The sequence below is a fragment of the Crotalus tigris genome, unplaced genomic scaffold, assembly GCF_016545835.1.
Source record: "Crotalus tigris isolate CLP2741 ecotype Arizona unplaced genomic scaffold, ASM1654583v1 scf7180000019173.45859301935:6455823, whole genome shotgun sequence".
NCBI lineage: Eukaryota > Metazoa > Chordata > Lepidosauria > Squamata > Viperidae > Crotalus > Crotalus tigris.
In genome coordinates this window covers 280463-294788 of record NW_024097414.1, presented here as the reverse complement: position 1 = coordinate 294788, position 14326 = coordinate 280463, and the positions used below count along the sequence as shown (strand labels likewise).

Sequence of the window (14326 nt, the reverse complement as noted above, 5' to 3'; positions counted from 1 at the left end):
CAAGAATCCCAAGTCGTCCTCCTCCTCCTCCTCCTCCTCCTCCTCCTCCTCCTCCTCCTCCTCCTCCTCCTCCTCCTCCTCCCCCATTCTCTTCCTATTCTCACCACTCCACAAACTCCATTCCCTTCTAACACAGAAGAAGTTATCTATCTGGGTAATGAAATGTCTGCAAGAAAACCAGCTCAGAGAGCAGAAAGAGCTACAAATATTCTCTTCTATTAGTCCTTTTCTATTTTCCATGCAACTATGGTGGATGAGATATTAAAAACTAATGCTTCTGAAATGATGATAGGATCCACCCAGATTTTTAACTAACCATAACTGTTATTTTTACGGTATACAATAGAAAGTACATTTCCAGAAAAATCACATCTTCCCAAGGAGACGATACTAATATGAAGTAATAAATTTCAAGAAGTCACCAATATGTTTTTCAGAAAATGGATTTAACGAAGCTGTGTTTCATCAAGACCCTAATCTGTAATTAAAACTGCTGAAATAAATCATAATTTAGAGCATGCACGCTGCAAACAGATCCTTGTGCTTAGTTTATTCATTGTGAAATAGCTGGCTGCGGTGCTAACCTAGAATAGCCAGGAAATATGAGTTTGTTTATTTGCTCAGCATTTCTATTTACTTAATTTGCATTTGACTGTTGAGCTATCCTCCCATGTCACGATAAGGCAAATGTCTTGAACTCGCCATCCTTCGCTAAGAAATGTTCACAAGATGGTTTCAATATGTACGGACTCTTTGTTCCTGTGAATTTTTCGTTTTTCTCTCTTGGCCCCAAATGGGATAGATTCAAGTTGACTGAAGATGTGAAATCTAATTTTCTCAAATCAATGCTGGGTACGGGGCCCATCAAAAAGAAACTAGTCCTGCTTCCTTCACGATACTTCAAAACATGAGGAGAAATCACTGTTGTGTGTCCCTTTCTGAACAATCCAGATGGCCTGTGCCATGATTTCCAGTTGTGTCCTTCTAAACTAGGGGTAGGCAACCTTGGCTCTTTTATGACTGGTGGACTTCAACTCCCAGAATTCCTGAGCCAGGCTGGCTCAGCTTGGAAACCTCTCCCTTTCCCCTCAGCATGGCTGGCTTAGGAATTCTGGGAGTTGAAGTCCACAAGTCATAAAAGACCCCAGGTTGCCTACCCCTGTTCTAAATGATCCCGTCAAGAAAGCTTGGCACGTCAAATACAGGTAGCCCTCAACTTACGACCACAACTGAGCCCAACATTTCTGCCGCTAAGCAAGACAGTTGTTAAGTGAGTTTTGCCCCTTTCTGTGACCTTTCTTGCCACAGTTTTTAAGCAAAGCACGACCCCCGGGACACTGTGAACATCATAAATGTGAGTCAGTTGCCAAGCACTGGAATTTTGATCGCACGATCACATGGATGCTGCAACGGTCATTAAGTCACTTTTTTTTCCTTTGCTGTTGTAACTTTGAACGGTCACTAACTGAACTGTTGTAAATCGAGGACATTTTTTGTCTAGGAAGCAAAACTGAAGCAAACTCAACACCACCCAAAAAATCTGGGTTCTACAGTAAATAACTCTTGGATGGTCTGTGGCAACTTTCGAACCTTCTCTAAGTGGCCATTCATAAATTGAGGACTATCTCTATAACACTGTGATTTACAACTAGACACCAAGGAGACCAGATTAACTTTAGCCAAGATGCTGCATCTCTGGTCCAACTACTTGTGTCCAACTACTTCTATAGAATGTGAGAAACTGCCTTGACTGTTACCTGTACATTTATATAGGAATATTCTTTATTGGCCAAGTGTGATCGGATACACAATGGATCTGTCTCCGGTTCATAAGCTCTCAATGTACATACAATCAACAAAGCGGCAAGTCATAGATCATAAATCCATAAGGTACAATCATAAATCATGAGATACAAACAAGAAGTGATAAATCATACGATCCCAATAGGAGAAGGTAGTAGGAAAGATGAGAAAGAGGACAAAATGAGATGAGAAGGATAACATGACTGTATGTTCTTGGTAAAATAAACCTGTAACTTAAAATATGAGCCAAGATCAGGTCGATTCTTGGTCCTGGATACAACATAATCCAGCATTATTTCTTTTAAAGGAAGGAGCTACAGGCTCCTACTGAAGTCCCACCCTTAAGGAATGAAAATCTCATTGTTCATTCTTAAGCTCTGTAACATTTAACCAGGCATGGATCATTGCATTTAAAACAGACCCTCCCCAACAAAACTCTTTTAACAAAGGGAATTCTCAGGAAGGTGAAATTTACAATCGTTTGAAATCACTGTGGAAGGAAGACTTTTCGACTTTCCTTAGATGTCTCTCCAAATCTGCACTGGAAAGTCAGTCAACTTTTCAGTAATTGTTCTAAGACTCAGCTGGTAAATTAACGCCATTAGACAATTTTCACTTTCAGGGAAGTATCGCTGCAAACTTGCTCTGGAGACAACATTGCAAATAAAATAAAAATAAAGCTGTTGAAATAGGTATCAGTAGAATCTGAATTTTCTTTAAGCCAAGCTTAGCCACCTAAGAGATACCCAGCCTACCTCAAAATGCTTTAGCGGAGTAAGGAGAAACTGGGGTCCAATGGAAACCTTGATAGGGACTATGGACAGTCAGACATAAACACAGAGATATGCCTCTCTTAACCTTGACATGAAGGCACAAGCAGCAGTGATACCCAAGCATTCACAATCACGAAGAAGTTTTAAGACTAGGAACAAAGCACAGCTCACACTGAGTCCTCTTTGCATCCAACTGAATAGAAACATGTTTATATTTCTATATCATCATGGCCTGCTTTCTTGTCATCTCAATAGTATACTTTGTCAATTAAACAATAGTCATGGGTTGGGGTAAACTAATAGTAGAGTGTTGTTGGTTTTTTTTTGGGGGGGGGGAGAAAGGATACTTCTCAATCAGTGTAGACTCCTGGAGATGGTCTGGACAAGTCCCTGCAGTTTTCTTGGCAAAAGTTGTTGGGAAGTGGTTTGCCATTGTCTCCTTCCTAGGGCTGGGAGAAAGTGACTGGCCCCAACTGTCTTTGGGCCCAAGGAGGGAACTAGAATTCTAAATTTCCCAGTTTCTGGCCTGATGTCCCACCAAACATCTAATGGTAGACGACGTGTAATCTTAAGAAATATTGCTAATTTCATTTAAACTCTCTTAACTTTGCTGAGAAATGATTGTTAAATGTGTTTTCTAGAGATGGGCACTTGTAATTTACCCCAGGTTTTGTTTTACATGGAATTTAAAAGCAACCTGGAAATTGGATTTTTCAGGAATTCTCTAATGGTTTTTGGAGAAAGAGAAGGAAGTGGGGGGGGGAGAAGGACGAAGAAGTAAGAATGAAGTCTCCTTTGAATTGAACTCAACTCCTTGGGATTTCATGCATTTATTTATTTAACAAATGTTGAGGTTTTCTGACTTTCCTGACAATTCTGGGTGGCTTATAAATAAAGAGACAATACAGATGAAAAAAGGAATACAACACAATGTAATTTTCCAAGCAACAAAACCAAAGTATTTTGCCACTGCCTACTTCTGGAATGTATTTGAAGTTCCCTGTTTAGCTTAGATATATTTTTGTGAAACTTCCCTTGAACTCACAATACACTTTTGTAACAAAAAGTCAGTATGCAGTACATGGGTCTATACTGGGATCGTGCTGAGGGAGGAACTTCAACCTTTCTCATACTGATCTCCCGCATCTTCTCCTCTCTAAATATGTTCTCTGTCTCCAGATTTCCCTAATCTGTGATCCCTGAGCCTCCTTTTTCTGAAAAGAGACACATTTCAGCCCTAAGATTCATGTAAAAATATACTCTTATTGAAACATGGAGGATTTCTCCCCCATATCCACAAAAGTTGTGGAAACTGCACCAGTGGCAAACTGTGACTGGACGCTTCCATCTGACTCAGTCCATGCTATCAGAAGACATTCCTGCGGGAAATGCACATAGGAGGGAAGGAAAGATTGTGCACCTTGCGATGCAAATGACAAGCTGCAACACAAAAAAAACGGCTATGGCGTGGTGCAGAAATTTGGCTTTTCAAGAGATTTCTGTGCCACTCATGATCCATCAGCCCCATGATACGTTACACGCTCTCTTTCTCCTACTTGGCCTTAAGAAATGTAGGAGAACCTCTATGCAAGCTGCCTCACTTCATTTGTTTGCTTATCTGCACAGAAAGAGACTATCATTCTCTTTAATTTTATTACAGGATGAAGCAAATGACAATATCTTCTGCACTTGTAGCTAGCTCAGGTATCACACGCAGACAGCAGAGACCCTACACACGAGAAAACACTGGTGGTTTTTTTTTTAAAAAAGCAAATATTTAAGACTTGCAAATTGAGCGTCTCTCTCTCTACTTTCAGGCTTTTTAATATACATTCTGTTGCTATTTTTAACTCCTTTCCCCCATACCGTCCTCCAGGGTCAGGCTGCGTATTTCAGACTACCCCATAAAAACATCAGACCAATCTGTGCAAATCAAATGAAAAGCTTGGAACTTTGTTCTATCAAGATCGCCACCAGTCATCTAGATACACACGACTCAACTGGCACAAGACCTTATGCTACAATGTGCTTTTGCTTGCTTTTGACTAGCGATAGCTTACAGTCATGGCTTCTAGCTGTAGATAAGCCAACCCTAGCTTAGTGCAATGTATGAACTTCTCTGCCTCTTTTCCTATCTCCCATACAAACACAGCAGCTGAAAACCCACCAGGGTGTATCTTTCGTGGAACAGCTAAAGAAGGGCAAACTGCCGTACTGAACAGCCTAGGAAGCTAAGCGCTGCTGTTATTTGCAAGTTGATCCCAACGGTAAGAACAAGAGCACATTTGCATCCAGTCCTGTGCTCAGTTGCTGTATCCAGACAGCAGCAGGAGAGTTTGCAGAATCCAGGAGACGCAAAATAATCTGAAGAGTGTTACGGGTGAGAGTTTTGGCACACCGAAACGAGTCTGAAGAACTCCTGCTGCAGAAAAGGGTCGTTCCGAAGCTTTCCCAATGAAACCTTGAAGAAAACATGATGGTTCTTTGGCTTAGGATTTGGCCCACTACCAGACGCTCAGACATCTCCAGCCAAAATCCTTACCCATGTGGGCCAGAGTAACATTCAGAGGCAGAAGGTGGAAGATGTGGGGCATCCAAAAGCAGGCTGAGCAAGAAGAGGAACAAGGAAAGGCAGAGAAGAGTTGAAGTTGTTCCCATTTGCAGAAAACGATAGGAAACTGAAAGCAAAGGTCTAAATCCCACACCTGACGAGACAGGAAAGATCAAGAACTGATACCTTCCTCTCAGCTGAATTCTTTTCGGTTACACCTGGATGGCTTTGGGAGAAGCCAAGAAGGCAGAACATCCCAAATCAATGCCGGCTGCTCCAAGTTTTGTAAAAACAAATCAGGATGGGGAAAAGGGGGGAGGAATAACCAACTGATTTCCTACAGATCAAGACCTCAACTCTAGCCAGAGTGGGTGGGATTAGTGGTCCCAGGTCCCCCACCATCCTTGTTGCTTTCTCACTCACCTGTTTGTGCTTGAGTCTGCTCTTTCTCCAGACCTTCTGCTTCTCCCCTTCTCAGAAAAAATGCCTTCACCTCAAAAACGTAGACTTTCCTGCAAAAGGCATGGGCAACACACTCCAGCCAAGCCCAGGATGTCTTCAGCTAGCCCAGGTCCTCATTCAGAGGTAACCAATTTCTTCCAACATCATCCTATCCTGACCACACTTCTCTCTTATCTCTCATATCCTACCATTCCTTTCAGCTGCCACCCATATTTTCCTCACCCATCACCTTAATTCATTTCTTCTCTCCCTCTCTGCTTGTCTGCCCCCCCCATCTTGTTTCTATAGAAACCAGATTAGCAGAAAGGGGGGGGGAATCAAACGACCCATGTGACTCAGATTCCTACACTAAAGAATCTCCCTCTCCCTCCCTCCCTCTCTCTTTCTCACTCTCTCTCTCTCTGTGTTTTACATAACAAGTCATTGTACGGGGCTTTCAAAAAAAAAAAGGAAAAAGAGAAAGAGAAAGAAGACAGGGGGGGAAGGAAGAAGTGGGAGAGAGAGAGAGAAAAATGCAATAAGGCTTGGTGGAGTCAATAGCAACCCATATTTCTCAGGTCAGCTGCCCATCCTTGGAGAATGAAGCCTGCAAGGTCCCCCCCCCCACTTCTCAAAAGTTTGGGTGCAATCCAACAGAAGCAGGAATTTGCAATCAAAACTCAACCCTTCTCCCTCATCTGATCTGGTGAGGGTGGGGGGCGGGGATGAAATGCATCCCCAGTCATTTAATGGTTTTGCTCCCCAAGGTTTGGGAACTGCGGGAGATAATAGGGTTTCTTGCAAAGCAGGAAACAGAGGAAGAAGCCTAGCCAGAGACAGCCGATGTGCCTTATATGGCTCCGTGGACCACTTATTCATCAAATGGGTTGGTCTTTTGTGCTATCCTTCTTTGGACTCGCGGCTGCTGGAGATTCACTGGACCCCGTCTATTTATGAAGGTTTCCATGGTGAAGCCAGGACAGATCTAAAGCCTAGCTATTTGTCACTGGTTTGTGGACGTGAATGGTGCTGGAGAAATTAAACCATTCCATTGGATCACTTTTCTTAGGGTTACATAAGGCGGCAAATTACAGAGGTAGCAAGCTGCATTTGGACATCAAACTTCAAAGAAAGAGGGTCCGCTTGAGAATGGGGCTTACATTAAATTAGACTGTAATTTGGACTTCCAAAATGGGCTACATTAAAATGTCTATATTTTGATGCCCATGAACATCAGGAAAGGAGAATATTTGAGGCTCAGGGTTGAAATGAGGGGTCCTTGGTGCTCTCTGAGCTTGGCTGTTTTCTTGCAGACATTTCATTACCAAACTATCATCAGTGCTAATAGGGAGCGGGGTTTCGGAGGAGGAGGAGGACAACGACTGTGGGGTACTTGGTGTTCTCTGAGCTTGCTTGTTTTCTTGCAGACGTTTCATTACCAAACTAGGTAACATCATCAGTGCTAGTTTGTTGTCAGTTTATATTAACATCAGACCAACAATCAAATAAACAATACCCCAATCAAGGAACTGCCAAAGAAGCCAATAGTACACAGCCCAACCAAAGAATCTCTTAAGGCCACCCCCACCAACTCTGACAGGACAAATCAGTAGACTATAACATTAATGGCAAACCACACTCCTTACTAACCCTGATGATGTTACTAGTTTGGGTAATGAAACATCTGCAAGAAAACAAGCAAGCTCAGAGAGCACCAAGGACCCCACCATCTCCTCCCCCTCCTCCTTCTCCTCCTCCCCCTCCTTGCAAACCTCACTCTCTTCTAGCACTGATATTGTTACCTAGTTAGGGTAATGAAACGTCTGCAAGAAAACAAGCAAGCTTAGAAAGCACCAAAGACCTCTCTTTCTCCCATCTTTTTTTTCTTGTTCCTCTTACTGAGCAACAAACAATGTAGGAGATGCAACAGATCTGAAATAGAAGGCCTGGACTTCAAGAGAAACGGCCGGGGGGGGGGCTTCGATGGCACGAACACAAGCATCCGCTGGACAATTATGACCCTCCCCAAGGATGATCCAGGCTAGTTCGTTAAGCAAACCAAGATAACATGCAATAATCGTGGGCATTTTGTGCCATCAATTTGTAGATCACTTGGGTTTCACCCACTACCGTAAACAGCATTGTGGAATGTCTTGTGGTCTGCATATTTCAAAAATGCCGTGGGCCCAAATCTAAGCTGCCTCTGTTTTCTCTTCTTTGTTGAGCTTAGCTTGTAGGGCCACCAATTTAATAGAAAGTTAACTAGAAGGTCCGGAAGAAACATCTTGCTTGCCATTTTCGAAGCTTCATTCAATAATATTCTGCAGATGCCCCCCCCCCCAAAAAAAGCCAACACAGTGCTAGGCTGCATTAACGGAAGGATAGAATCAAGATCAGGTGAAGTGTTAATACCACTTTACGATGCCTTGGTAAGGCCACCCTTGGAATCCTGCACCCAGTTTTGGTCACCACGATGTAAAAAAGATGTGGAGACTCTAGAAAGAGTACAGAAAAGAGCAACAAAGATGATCAGGGGACTGGAGGCTGAAACATATAAGGAACGGTTGCTGGAATTGGGTGTGTCTAGTTTAACGAAGAGAAGGACGAGGGGGGACATGATAGCAGTCTTCCAGTATCTCAGGGGCTGCCCCAAAGAAGAGGGAGTCAAGCTATTCTCCAGAGCCTCTGAAGGCAAAACAGGAATCAATCTAGAACTACAGAGATCAAGACAGATCCCATTCTTTTCTTTGGAGGAGCCGTGAAGACTGTCATCCAGACTGTTGATGGAGAATGAGATCCCACACTTCATCATATCTTTTATGGTTATGTTTTATTAGTGTGATTGTAATTTCTTGGCTGTTGTGAGCCACTCAGGTCACTGAGTTGAGTGGGATAAATTTTCTGTTTCCTTTCTTTCTTTCTTTCTTTCTTTCTTTCTTTCTTTCTTTCTTTCTTTCTTTCTTTCTTCCTTTCTTTCCTTCCTTATTTCCTCTCTCCCTCCTTCCCTCCCTCCCATCTTCCCTTTTCCTTTCTCCCTCCCTCCCTCCCTTTCCTTTTCCTTCCTTCCTCCCTCCCTTTCCTTCCTTCCTTCTTCCCTTTCTTCCCTTTCCATTCCTTCCTTCTCTCTCTTCCTTCCTTCCTCACTCCCTGCCTTCTCCTCCCCCTTTCCTTCCTTCCTTCCTTCCTTCCTTCCTTCCTTCCTTCCTTCCTTCCTTCCTTCCTTCTCTCTCTCTCTCTCTCTCTCTCTCTCTCTCTTTCTTTCTTTCTTTCTCTTTCTTTCCTTCTTTCTTTCTTTCTTTCTTTCTTTCTTTCTTTCTTTCTTTCTTTCTTTCTTTCCTTCCTTCCCTCCCTCCCCCCCTCTCTCTCTGGGAAAAAAGGTCCTAAAAAGGGACAACACTAATTTAACAACTAATAGTGCTTAGCAATGGAAATTTTGGGCTCCACGGTGGCCATAGATTGAAGGCCACCTACACAGATTGTCTGTTTCGTCCAGTTTCATAACCAACAGATCATTTTTTGTGTGAAGGAAGGGACCCGAAGTCTGTTGTCAAAGGCCTCCATCCCAAATGCCGCGCAGTGCTCCTGCTTCAGAACTCTCGCAGGAAAGCTGGAAGCCTCTGAGGAACTGGCGGCTGCAAAGAAGCCTAATGATTTAACTTTGTTCCCCTTCTCTTCGGAATGTACAATGTACGCAACTTCCATTGTGTACGCTAGAGTTCATACAAATGTGAGCCAGGAGCGAGGGGGCTGCAGAGAATACCCTGCATTTTAGAAAAGGAAGAATTGCAGCTCAGGCTTATGGCCTTTTTAGGCATTCTCTTGGAGAAGGAAGGGTTCTCTCCCTTCCCTGCCCCAGCACGATTGGTTATGCGCCGCCGTCTCCTCCCCTACGGCAGCCACACAGTGAAGGCAGAAAACTGCATTTTCACACTTTGTCTGATAAAGTGTGTCAGAATCAGAACAGAGCTGGAAGGGACCTTGGAGGTCTTCTAGTCCAGCCCCCTGCTCAAGCAGGAGACCCTAGACCAGTGGTTCTCAACCTGTGGGTCGAGACCCCATTTGGGGTCGAACGACCATTTCACGGGGGTTGCCAAACAAGGCTGTCCGCCATTTTTTCCCCTTTTTCTTTGGCCACGCCCCTGGCACCCGGTGATGTATAAGTGGTTGGGGGTCACCACAACATGGGGAACTGTATTATGGGGTCGCGGCATTAGAAAGGTTAAGAACCACTGCCCTAGACCAGTAATGGTGAACCTTTTAGAGATTCAGTGCCCAAAAACTGGCCCCGCCCCCACTCCACCCCCTGCCCCGCCCTTGCTGTGCCCCCCCATCCCCCCCCCGACCACAGGACCACTCACCCCTCCAGGGCTCGCTGCAGATCGCCCAGGCAGCCCAGCAGCGCTATGGCGGCCATGCCCTCTGCCTGCGCCCTGCAGCATCAACTGCATGATGGGGTGTGAGGGCAGAGTCTTGTCTACGCTGCCTGGCTGCATGTCCTTGGCTGCGCTGCTCTGTGTGGGCCACGCTCGGGAGTGACTCTCTTCAGGGGGGGGCTGCTGGAGAGGAGGGGGTCGCAGGGGGAGGCAAGGCTGGGGCAACGGCACGGGTGCCCACAGAGAGGGCTCCGAGTGCCGCCTCTGGCACCAGTGACATAGGTTCGCCACCACTGCCCTAGACTATTTCAGACAAGTGGCTGTCCGGTCTCTTCTTAAAAACCTAAGGTGATGGAAGCATCCACAACTTCTGAAAACAAGCCATTCCAGTGGTTAATTGTCCTCCCTGTTAGGAAGTTTCTCCTTAATTCCAGGTTGTTCTCTCCTTGATTAGTTTCCATCCATGGTTTCTTGTCCTGCCCTCTGGTGCTTTGGAAAATAGGTTGACCACCTCCTCTTTGTGTGACAGCCTCTCAAACACTGGAAGGCTGCCACAAGGAGGACAGGGTCAATTTATTTTCAATTTATTTATGTCCAAACTCTTCTGAGACGGGGAGCAAAGACTCCAGACCGCAATGTAAGACTAGATAAGGGAATCGACTTGTTAGGTGGGTTTGATCTCTGTGGGTGGAGTGGCGTGGTGGGCAGTTGCTGCTGTTGCTGAAGCGAAGGGAAAGTCACAAGCTGAGCGGAGAGGAAAAAGGAAGGAAGAAAAAGGAAGAAAAAGAAAGAAAGAGAAAGAAAGAGAAAGAGAAAGAAAGGAAAAGAAAGAAAGAAAGAAAGAAAGAAAGAAAGAAAGAAAGAAAAAGAAAGAGAAAGAAAGAAAGAAAGAAAGAAAGAAGGAAGGAAGGAAGGAAGGAAGGAAGGAAGGAAGGAAGGAAGGAAGGAAGGAAGGAAGGAAGGAAGGAAGGAAGGAAGGAAGGAAGGACTGGGGGTCAGGATGTGCTCTTTCAAAAGAAACAACTACAGGTAGTTCTCAACTTACGAGCACAATAGAGTGAGATACCCTTGTTAAGTGCGTTTTGCCCTCATTTTATGACTTTTCTTGCCACGGTTGTTAAGTGAATCCCTGCAATGGTTAAGTTAGTCACACGGTCGTTAAAAGGAACCTGGCTTCCCCGTTCCCTTTGCTTGTCCGAAGGTCGCAAAAGCAGATCATACAAGTCCCGGGACACGGCAACCGTCATAAATTGACCCTGTGACCCTGCAGAGGCTTTGATAAGTGTGATTGTGTGAATCACACAATCGTTAAACAAGTTCACCTTCCCCTATTGATTTTGTTTGTCAGAAATCGGATGGGAAAGCCCCTTCCTCAAATGTAACTTCCTTCCTTCCTTCCTTCCTTCCTTCCTTCCTTCCTTCCTTCCTTCCTTCCTTCCTTCCTTCCTTCCTTCCTGCCTTCCTTCCTTTCCTTCCTTCCTTCCTCTGTGTGGATCAGGCATTGTACAAAGCTACACAATATACTACAATCCTTTTCTAAAGATTGACCTACCCTATGATCAGCCCTGCTGATAGGGATTATCCAAGAGAGACAAACCTCTTGCAGAACCCAGCTTGTCACTTAAAGTTAGCCAGCAACTGTCTAGTTACAATTCACAGCCCACATGCATCTCTACTAATTGTCCTCTGCCCCCATCCTGCTGGGCTGGTCCTCCTTTCTCCACAGGCGTCTGAAGCTTCATCTGCCTCAGTAAACATGCCTTAAACATGCCTTAAATGCTTCCTATCTCTCTCTCTCTCTCCTTCTCTTTGGAGGGGTTCTGCTATTGTTTAGTCTGAGCTCCTGCACAGGACTCTCCTCTTGTTTTGGGAAGCCGACCATCCAAGGATCCTGTCAGAGATGGAAATGTTGTTATTGTGGGCTGCTGCTCAGCCAGAGTTTTCCAAGTTTAGGAAAGCCAGTGATGTGGTTGCGCTGCCTTAGCCACAGAGTTTCAATGCTTTTCCTTTTTGGACAGACCTCAAGGGCCCTTCCATCCACCGCCCTGCCTGAGATAATCGGGCATTATCTGGAGCTGCAGGCAGGTGCCAGGAGGGGAAAGGTCCAGCAGATGGAGAAAATTTGCAATGGAGCAAAGTTGCAGGATAATAATGACAATGATAATAATGATAGAGTTGGAAGGGACCTTGGAGGTCTTCTAGTCCAACCCTCTGCTCAGGCAGGAAACCCTATACCATTTCAGACAAATGGCTGTCCAATCTCTTCTTAAAAACTTCCAGTGTTGGAGCATTCACCGCTTCTGGAGACAGGTTGTTCCACTGGTTAATTGTTCTCACTGTCAGGAAATTCCTCCTTAGTTCCAGGTTGCTTCTCTCCTTGATGAGTTTCCATCCATTGCTTCTTGTCCTGCCTTCAGGCGCTTTGGAGAAGAGCTTGACTCCCTCTTCTTTGGGGCAGCCCCTGAGATACTGGAACGCTGCTATCATGTCCCCCCCTCATCCTTCTCTTCATTAAACTAGACATCCCCAATTCCAGCAACCGTTCCTTATATGTTTCAGCCTCCAGTCCCCTAATCATCTTTGTTGCTCTTCTCTGTACTCTTTCTAGAACAGTGGTTCTCAACCTTTTTAATGCCGCGACCCCCAACCGGTCATAAGTCAAGGACTACTCAACTGGTCGTAAGTCGAGGACTACTCAACTGGTGCAGCACCGTTTGCAGAATGGGACTTTTGGCGGGCTCAGCAGGGCAGAGACAGCCTGGACAATTCTTATTGGCTTTTGAAAGCCAATAGAATTAGACTCTATTCAAGAGAGAGTCTATTCTATTGGCTTTCAAAAGCCAATAGAATAAAAGGGAGTAGCACAGCTAAGGAAAAAGGGAAAAAAATGGCGGACTGCGTTGTTTGGCGACCCCCATGAAATGGTCGTTCGACCCCAAATGGGGTCCCGACCCACAGGTTGAGAACCACTGTTCTAGAGTCTCGACATCTTCTTTACATCGTGGTGACCAAAACTGGATGGGTAGGGGTAGGACTCCTTCTAGAAAAGGAGGGGAAGAAGATGAAGATGGAGGAGGAGGAGGAGGGAGAGGTGGGAGAGGTGGGAGAGGAAGGACAAGGAGAAGAAGAGAGAGAAGGAGAAGAAGGAACAGGAAGGGAAAGAGGAGGAGGAAGAGGAGAGGGGAGGAGAAGGAGAAGGGAAACATAAAGAGGAGAAGAAAGTCCAGGAGGGGGAGGAGGAGGAAGAAGAGGAAGAGGAGAAGGGGGAAAGAGGGATCATCCCGACATCTGGCAGAAACCAACGGACAATAAATTGCACTCAGAGGAAATGAAGAAGTTGCCACCTGTCCTTCTTGATTTACCCACCATCCAGTGATCAGAGATGCCAGGTTTTCCTGGGAAAATGCATGTCTTGAGACTCCCATCCCCTCAAAGACCCTTTTGGAATGGCAAGAAAAAAAATGGAGGTCTCGCAAAAAATAATAATAATAATAATAAAATGTCAGCCGGGCACACGTACCCTTTTGCCAAACATCTGACAGAGTGGGTAGCGAGGCTGCTGTGCGTTGACCGTTATCTATCCACTCAACCCCGGCTGGGTTCCCACGTGGTCTGAAGCCATCCTGTGGTCGGCTCGGTTTTGCTCTACCCACAGCTCAGGGGCAGCGGTTTGTATAAATTATGCTGAGGGCTGGAGAGGGCTTTAGGCTGCTATCTCGGGGGAATTACTGCCAATCTTTCTGGAGAGGAAGATGAATTTCTCCTCTGCTCCTTCCCCGTTAATTGCTGGGGTTGTGATTTGGGGAGAAGAGTTTGTCTTAAAGGCAAAGAGGCCTGGAAAAGCGTGGACACTTGTGGAGATCGGCCACTGCTTGGGATGGGTTAATGGAATCAGACTGAGTTTGAGGACTGTGGGATCTCCAGACAAGGGGTCAACTTCTTCCCATCATTTCTTGGGTCTCCACTGTCCTGTTTCTACTCGGCTGCACAGAATTCCAATTGGCACATATGATAAATTTTTATCTATCTCTCCATCTTTCTCTATCTTTATCTCTCCATTCACCCATCTACCCACTCACATCCATCCATCCATCCATCCATCCATCCATCCATCCATCCATCCATCCATCCATCTATCTATCTATCTATCTATCTATCTATCTATCTATCTATCTATCTGTCTGTCTATCTATCTTCCGTATCTACCTATCGATCTCCCTCTCTGCCTCTCTCTCTCTCCATCTCTATGTATTTCTCTCCCTCTCCCTCTATCTATCTATCTATCTATCTATCTATCTATCTATCTATCTATCTATCTATCTGTGTCCTGCCAAATGTACATGTAGTTCTCAATTTACAACCATTCATTTATTGACCGTTCGAAC

The 14326-nt window shown here is 45.1% G+C and overlaps 1 protein-coding gene across 10 annotated transcripts in view; it reads right to left on the bottom strand.

The window, feature by feature from the left end:
* LOC120315768 (ankyrin repeat and fibronectin type-III domain-containing protein 1-like) overlaps positions 1 to 14326 on the bottom strand; it is a 258611-nt gene that overhangs the window by 74141 nt on the left and 170144 nt on the right. The window contains exon 1 of one of the 10 annotated variants that reach the window (XM_039360653.1): positions 5551 to 5902. The exons of the other annotated variants lie outside the window; for them this stretch is intronic. The gene's annotated coding sequence lies outside the window, so the exon portion shown is untranslated. Of the gene's footprint in view, positions 1 to 5550; positions 5903 to 14326 lie in introns of those variants that run through there. 10 annotated transcript variants of the gene reach the window in all.